The following is a 7,500-nucleotide window of genomic DNA, read 5'->3' as shown; positions in this document are numbered from 1 at the left end:
TCGGGCAAGCCTGTCAAAGATTTGAGCGTATGTCAAAAGCTTTAGACTTCCGCGAACTCTCTGGCTTGCACTGAGACCCGAGGTCGATGTGCTCAGCACCACGGGGCCCCTTTCGCCTGCAGGTCCCGAGCCGCCAACATGTTCTTAGTATCGTGTTCCCCAAACCTGGGTGACGGGCACCACAGGGCGACAGAGCCATCGCACTTGCCGGGTGGCAGAGGAAGGACCGGACTATGTACAATAGCGGCCAACGACTCCCAGAGCCGGTTGTGCGGGGCTCGAGGTCTGCTCTCAACATCACATGCTTTTGGATGTGCTCAGGCAAGGGTCAGACCACATCCTTCCTGGCAGCACCCAAAGCAACCAGGCCGCTCGCGTCTCTCGCCTTCATTTTTCGACACAAGCGCCTGAGGAGGGACGCCACCCCTCCCCTTTGCGTCAAGAGACCTCCCCACCGGCCTCTGACTGATTCTTAGAACGGACGGAAAGAGTCGGGCAAGCCTGTCAAAGCTTTGAGCGAATGTCAAAAGCTTTAGACTTCCGCGAACTCTCCGGCTTGCACTGAGACGCGAGGTCGATGTGCTAAGCACCACGGGGCCCCTTTCGCCTGCAGGTCCCGAGCCGCCAACATGTTCTTAGTATCGTGTTCTCCAATCCTGGGTGACGGGCACCGCAGGGAGGCAGAGCCATCGCACTTGCCGGGTGGCAGAGGAAGGACCGGACTATGTACAATAGCGGCCAACGACTCCCAGAGCCGGTTGTGCGGCGTCTGCTCTCAGCCTAAGAGGCTTCTGGGAGTGCTCAGGCAAGGGTCAGCCTGCACCCTTGCTGGCAGCACCCAGGGGAACCAGGACGCTTGCATCTCTCGCCTTCATTTTCGACACAAGCGCCTGAGGAGGGACGCCACCCCTCCCCTTGCGTCAAGAGACCTCCCCACCAGCCTCTGACTGATTCTTAGAACGGACGGAAAGAGTCGGGCAAGCCTGTCAAAGCTTTGAGCGAATGTCAAAAGCTTTAGACTTCCGCGAACTCTCCGGCTTGCACTGAGACGCGAGGTCGATGTGCTAAGCACCTCGGGGCCCCTTTCGCCTGCAGGTCCCGAGCCGCCAACATGTTCTTAGTATCGTGTTCTCCAAACCTGGGTGACGGGCACCGCAGGGAGGCAGAGCCATCGCACTTGCCGGGTGGCAGAGGAAGGACCGGACTATGTACAATAGCGGCCAACGACTCCCAGAGCCGGTAGTGCGGCGTCTGCTCTCAGCCTAAGAGGCTTCTGGGAGTGCTCAGGCAAGGGTCAGCCTGCACCCTTGCTGGCAGCACCCAGGGGAACCAGGACGCTTGCATCTCTCGCCTTCATTTTCGACACAAACGCCTGAGGAGGGAAGCCAACCCTCCGTGTGTCAAGAGACCGTCCCCGCCCCGGCCTACGACTGATTCTTAGAACGGACGGAAAGAGTCAGGCAAGCCTGTTAAGACTTCCGCGAACTCTCCGGCTTGCACTGAGACGCGAGGTCGATGTGCTCAGCACCACGGGGCCCCTTTCGCCTGCAGGTCCCGAGCCGCCAACATGTTCTAAGTATCGTGTTCTCCAAACCTGGGTGACGGGCACCGCAGGGAGGCAGAGCCATCGCACTTGCCGGGTGGCAGAGGAAGGACCGGACTATGTACAATAGCGGCCAACGACTCCCAGAGCCGGTAGTGCGGCGCCTGCTCTCAGCCTAAGAGGCTTTTGGGAGTGCTCAGGCAAGGGTCAGCCTGCACCCTTGCTGGCAGCACCCAGGGGAACCAGGACGCTTGCATCTCTCGCCTTCATTTTCGACACAAACGCCTGAGGAGGGAAGCCAACCCTCCGTGTGTCAAGAGACCGTCCCCGCCCCGGCCTCCGACTGATTCTTAGAACGGACGGAAAGAGTCAGGCAAGCCTGTTAAGACTTCCGCGAACTCTCCGGCTTGCACTGAGACGCGAGGTCGATGTGCTCAGCACCACGGGGCCCCCTTCGCCTGCAGGTCCCGAGCCGCCAACATGTTCTAAGTATCGTGTTCCCCAAACCTGGGTGACGAGCACCGCAGGGAGGCAGAGCCATCGCACTTGCCGGGTGGCAGAGGAAGGACCGGACTATGTACAATAGCGGCCAACGACTCCCAGAGCCGGTAGTGCGGCGCCTGCTCTCAGCTTAAGAGGCTTTTGGGAGTGCTCAGGCAAGGGTCAGCCTGCACCCTTGCTGGCAGCACCCAGGGGAACCAGGACGCTTGCATCTCTCGCCTTCATTTTCGACACAAACACCTGAGGAGGGAAGCCAACCCTCCGTGTGTCAAGAGACCGTCCCCGCCCCGGCCTCCGACTGATTCTTAGAACGGACGGAAAGAGTCAGGCAAGCCTGTCAAAGAATTGAGCAGATGTCAAAATCTTTTAAGACTTCCGCGAACTCTCCGGCTTGCACTGAGACCCGAGGTCGATGTGCTCAGCACCACGGGGCCCCTTTCGCCTGCAGGTCCCGAGCCGCCAACATGTTCTAAGTATCGTGTTCCCCAAACCTGGGTGACGAGCACCGCAGGGCGGCAGAGCCATCGCACTTGCCGGGTGGCAGAGGAAGGACCGGACTATGTACAATAGCGGCCAACCACTCCCAGAGCCGGTAGTGCGGCGTGCGAGGTCTGCTCTCAGCGGAAGAGGGTTTTGGGAATGCTCAGGCAAGGGCCAGCCTGCACCCTTCCTGGCCGCTCCCACGGGAACCAGGCTACTTGCAATCCTTTCCCCCAATAGCAAGTGCCTTTTGGAGGGACGGCCGGAGTCAACGTGGGGTTTGCCCGCCCTCCAAAGTGTCAAGAGACCGCCGCACAGGCCTCTGACTGATTCTTAGAACAGGCAGCAAGAGTTGGGTAAGTCTGTCGAAAATTTGACAAAGTGTCAAAAATTAGACTTCCGAGAGCTCTTGGGCATGCACACAGGCCTGTCATTCAAGTGCTCTGCCCGCGGAACCGTTTTTCGGATGCCTTTCAAAGTGGTCCCGCGCCGCCATTTTGTTCTAAAAATCGTGTTCCCAGAAATCTCCGGGTACCCCGCCAACCTCACTGTGTCACAATGTCAAGTGGCACTGAATGGGTCTGAATTTCAAATTCGACTGCTTCGCTCTGGAACTCGAACCCGGCAAAACCGTTTGGATTTTTCCCGGTCCAGACTTCCGCGGCAGACAAAGTTAAAGTTTTCGGGCTGCAGACTCAAAACGACATCTGGCCAACCGCCGGGCTCAATTCGCCCAGTTCCTCCGGCACTTCGGAACTCATGTTCGGCATGAGTTTTTGAATCTTTCCCGATGCTTCGGCATTTTCCTCCGCTGACACTTAGAATATTTTTCACACTTGGCCGAAAATTTTCTAAGTTTTTCTGGTTACTGATTTCTTCTTTTCGGGCATTTTTCTAAGTTTTCTTGGTTACTCATTTCTCATTTTCAAACATTTTTCTAAGTTTTTCTGGTTACTGATTTCTTCTTTTTGGGCATTTTTCTAAGTTTTCTTGGTTACTCATTTCTCATTTTCAAACATTTTTCTAAGTTTTTCTGGTTACTCATTTCTCATTTTCAAACATTTTTCTAAGTTTTTCTGGTTACTGATTTCTTCTTTTTGGGCATTTTTCTAAGTTTTCTTGGTTACTCATTTCTCATTTTCAAACATTTTTCTAAGTTTTTCTGGTTACTGATTTCTTCTTTTTGGGCATTTTTCTAAGTTTTCTTGGTTACTCATTTCTCATTTTCAAACATTTTTCTAAGTTTTCTTGGTTACTCATTTCTCATTTTCAAACATTTTTCTAAGTTTTTCTGGTTACTGATTTCTTCTTTTTGGGCATTTTTCTAAGTTTTCTTGGTTACTCATTTCTCATTTTCAAACATTTTTCTAAGTTTTTCTGGTTACTCATTTCTCATTTTCAAACATTTTTCTAAGTTTTTCTGGTTACTGATTTCTTCTTTTTGGGCATTTTTCTAAGTTTTCTTGGTTACTCATTTCTCATTTTCAAACATTTTTCTAAGTTTTTCTGGTTACTCATTTCTCATTTTCAAACATTTTTCTAAGTTTTTCTGGTTACTCATTTCTGCTTTTCCAACGTTTTACTAAGTTTTGCTGGTTACTGAGTTCACACTTTTAAACATTTTCGGGCATTTTTCTACGTTTTTCATGTTACTCATTTAGCACTTTCAGGCACTTTCCTATGCTTTCCTGCTTACTGATTTCACACTTTTAAGCATCTTCGGGCATGTTCCCTAAGTTTTGCAGTTCATTCGTTTGGGACAGTCAGGCAGCTTTCCTAAGCTTTCCTGGTAACCGAATTCACATTGTTGAGAACTTTGGAACCCTTCCCTAAGCTGTGCTGGTTACTCACTTTACCTCTTCAGACACTTGCCCCCGTTGTGACAGAGACCACTTCCCGACTCGGGAAATGCACCAAATTCGGCCTGAACTCAGAGGGCAGTCCCCCCTCGAAGGCGTGGAAGTCGGCAGAATCGCCGGGTCAAATCCGGCTGAGCTACCCGGCTTGGAAGCCTCAAAGTCGGTATGAGCTGTCAGGTTCACTCCCATCCCCGTTTGGACCACTTCCCGACTCGGGAAATTCACCAAATTCGGCCTGAACTCAGAGGACAGTCCCCCCTCGAAGGCGTGACAGTCGGCAGAACCGCCGGATCAAATCCGGCTGAGCTACCCGGCCCCGAAGCCTCAAAGTCGGTAAGAGCTGTCAGGTTCACTCCCATCCCCGTTTGGACCACTTCCCGACTCGGGAAATTCACCAAATTCGGCCTGAACTTATACAACAGTCCCCCCTCGAAGGCGTGACAGTCGGCAGAACCGCCGGATCAAATCCGGTTGAGCTACCCGGCTTGGAAGCCCCAAAGTCGGTAAGAGCTGTCAGGTTCACTCCCATCCCCGTTTGGACCACTTCCCGACTCGGGAAATTCACCAAATTCGGCCTGAACTTATACAACAGTCCCCCCTCGAAGGCGTGACAGTCGCTAGAACCGCCGGATCAAATCCGGTTGAGCTACCCGGCTTGGAAGCCCCAAAGTCGGTAAGAGCTGTCAGGTTCACTCCCATCCCCGTTTGGACCACTTCCCGACTTAGGAAATTCACCAAATTCGGCCTGAACTTAGAGGAGAGTCCCCGCTCGAAGGCGTGGAAGTCGGCAGAATCGCCGGGTCAAATCCGACTGAGCTACCCGGCCCCGAAGCCTCAATGTCGGTAAGAGCTGTCAGGTTCACTCCCATCCCCGTTTGGACCACTTCCCGACTCGGGAAATTCACCAAATTCGGCCTGAACTTAGACAACAGTCCCCCCTCGAAGCCGTGGCAGTCGCTAGAACCGCCGGATCAAATCCGGTTGAGCTACCCGGCTTGGAAGCCCCAAAGTCGGTATGAGCTGTCAGGTTCACTCCCATCCCCGTTTGGACCACTTCCCGACTTAGGAAAATCACCAAATTCGGCCTGAACTCAGAGGGCAGGCCCCCCTCGAAGGCCAGGCATTCGGCAGAACCGCCGGGTCAAATCCGACTGTGCTACCCGGCCCCAAAGCCTCAAAGTTGGTATGAGCAGTTAGGTTCACTCCCATCCCCGTTTGGACCACTTCCCGACTTAGGAAATTCACCAAATTCGGCCTGAACTTAGAGGAGAGTCCCCGCTCGAAGGCGTGGAAGTCGGCAGAATCGCCGGGTCAAATCCGACTGAGCTACCCGGCCCCGAAGCCTCAATGTCGGTAAGAGCTGTCAGGTTCACTCCCATCCCCGTTTGGACCACTTCCCGACTCGGGAAATTCACCAAATTCGGCCTGAACTTAGACAACAGTCCCCCCTCGAAGCCGTGGCAGTCGCTAGAACCGCCGGATCAAATCCGGTTGAGCTACCCGGCTTGGAAGCCCCAAAGTCGGTAAGAGCTGTCAGGTTCACTCCCATCCCCGTTTGGACCACTTCCCGACTTAGGAAATTCACCAAATTCGGCCTGAACTTAGAGGAGAGTCCCCGCTCGAAGGCGTGGAAGTCGGCAGAATCGCCGGGTCAAATCCGACTGAGCTACCCGGCCCCGAAGCCTCAATGTCGGTAAGAGCTGTCAGGTTCACTCCCATCCCCGTTTGGACCACTTCCCGACTCGGGAAATTCACCAAATTCGGCCTGAACTTAGACAACAGTCCCCCCTCGAAGCCGTGGCAGTCGCTAGAACCGCCGGATCAAATCCGGTTGAGCTACCCGGCTTGGAAGCCCCAAAGTCGGTATGAGCTGTCAGGTTCACTCCCATCCCCGTTTGGACCACTTCCCGACTTAGGAAAATCACCAAATTCGGCCTGAACTCAGAGGGCAGGCCCCCCTCGAAGGCCAGGCATTCGGCAGAACCGCCGGGTCAAATCCGACTGTGCTACCCGGCCCCAAAGCCTCAAAGTTGGTATGAGCAGTTAGGTTCACTCCCATCCCCGTTTGGACCACTTCCCGACTTAGGAAATTCACCAAATTCGGCCTGAACTTAGAGGAGAGTCCCCGCTCGAAGGCGTGGAAGTCGGCAGAATCGCCGGGTCAAATCCGACTGAGCTACCCGGCCCCGAAGCCTCAATGTCGGTAAGAGCTGTCAGGTTCACTCCCATCCCCGTTTGGACCACTTCCCGACTCGGGAAATTCACCAAATTCGGCCTGAACTTAGACAACAGTCCCCCCTCGAAGCCGTGGCAGTCGCTAGAACCGCCGGATCAAATCCGGTTGAGCTACCCGGCTTGGAAGCCCCAAAGTCGGTATGAGCTGTCAGGTTCACTCCCATCCCCGTTTGGACCACTTCCCGACTTAGGAAAATCACCAAATTCGGCCTGAACTCAGAGGGCAGGCCCCCCTCGAAGGCCAGGCATTCGGCAGAACCGCCGGGTCAAATCCGACTGTGCTACCCGGCCCCAAAGCCTCAAAGTTGGTATGAGCAGTTAGGTTCACTCCCAAACCCGTTGGGACCACTTCCCGACTTAGGAAATTCACCAAATTCGGCCTGAACTTAGACAACAGTCCCCCCTCGAAGGCGTGACAGTCGGTAGAACCGCCGGGTCAAATCCGGCTGAGCTACCCGATTTGGAAGCCTTCAACACAAAACCCATCCGGCAATGCCACTCAAAAAGGGCCCAAATTCAGAAACACCCCCTTCAATAGGTACCACTTCCTCGGAGACACTACCGGGACACGCTCCCCTCGGCGAAAATTAAGCCCCCACCACTAACTGAAGCCAACCGCAGCCCCAACTTCAACGGAGAAATCAGTAACCAATTCAAAAATGCACTTGGTTACTGATTTGTACTGCTTCAAAAATATTCTAAGTGTCGCTGGTTACTGATTTGTACTGCTTCAAAAATATTCTAAGTGTCGCTGGTTACTGATTTGTACTGCTCAAAAATATTCTAAGTGTCGCTGGTTACTGATTTGTACTGCTCAAAAATATTCTAAGTGTCGCTGGTTACTGATTTGTACTGCTCAAAAATATTCTAAGTGTCAGTGGT

The sequence above is a fragment of the Hemiscyllium ocellatum genome (genome assembly GCF_020745735.1).
Source record: "Hemiscyllium ocellatum isolate sHemOce1 chromosome 15 unlocalized genomic scaffold, sHemOce1.pat.X.cur. SUPER_15_unloc_14, whole genome shotgun sequence".
NCBI classification, from domain to species: Eukaryota; Metazoa; Chordata; class Chondrichthyes; order Orectolobiformes; family Hemiscylliidae; genus Hemiscyllium; species Hemiscyllium ocellatum.
This window is presented reverse-complemented; position numbering follows the sequence as displayed.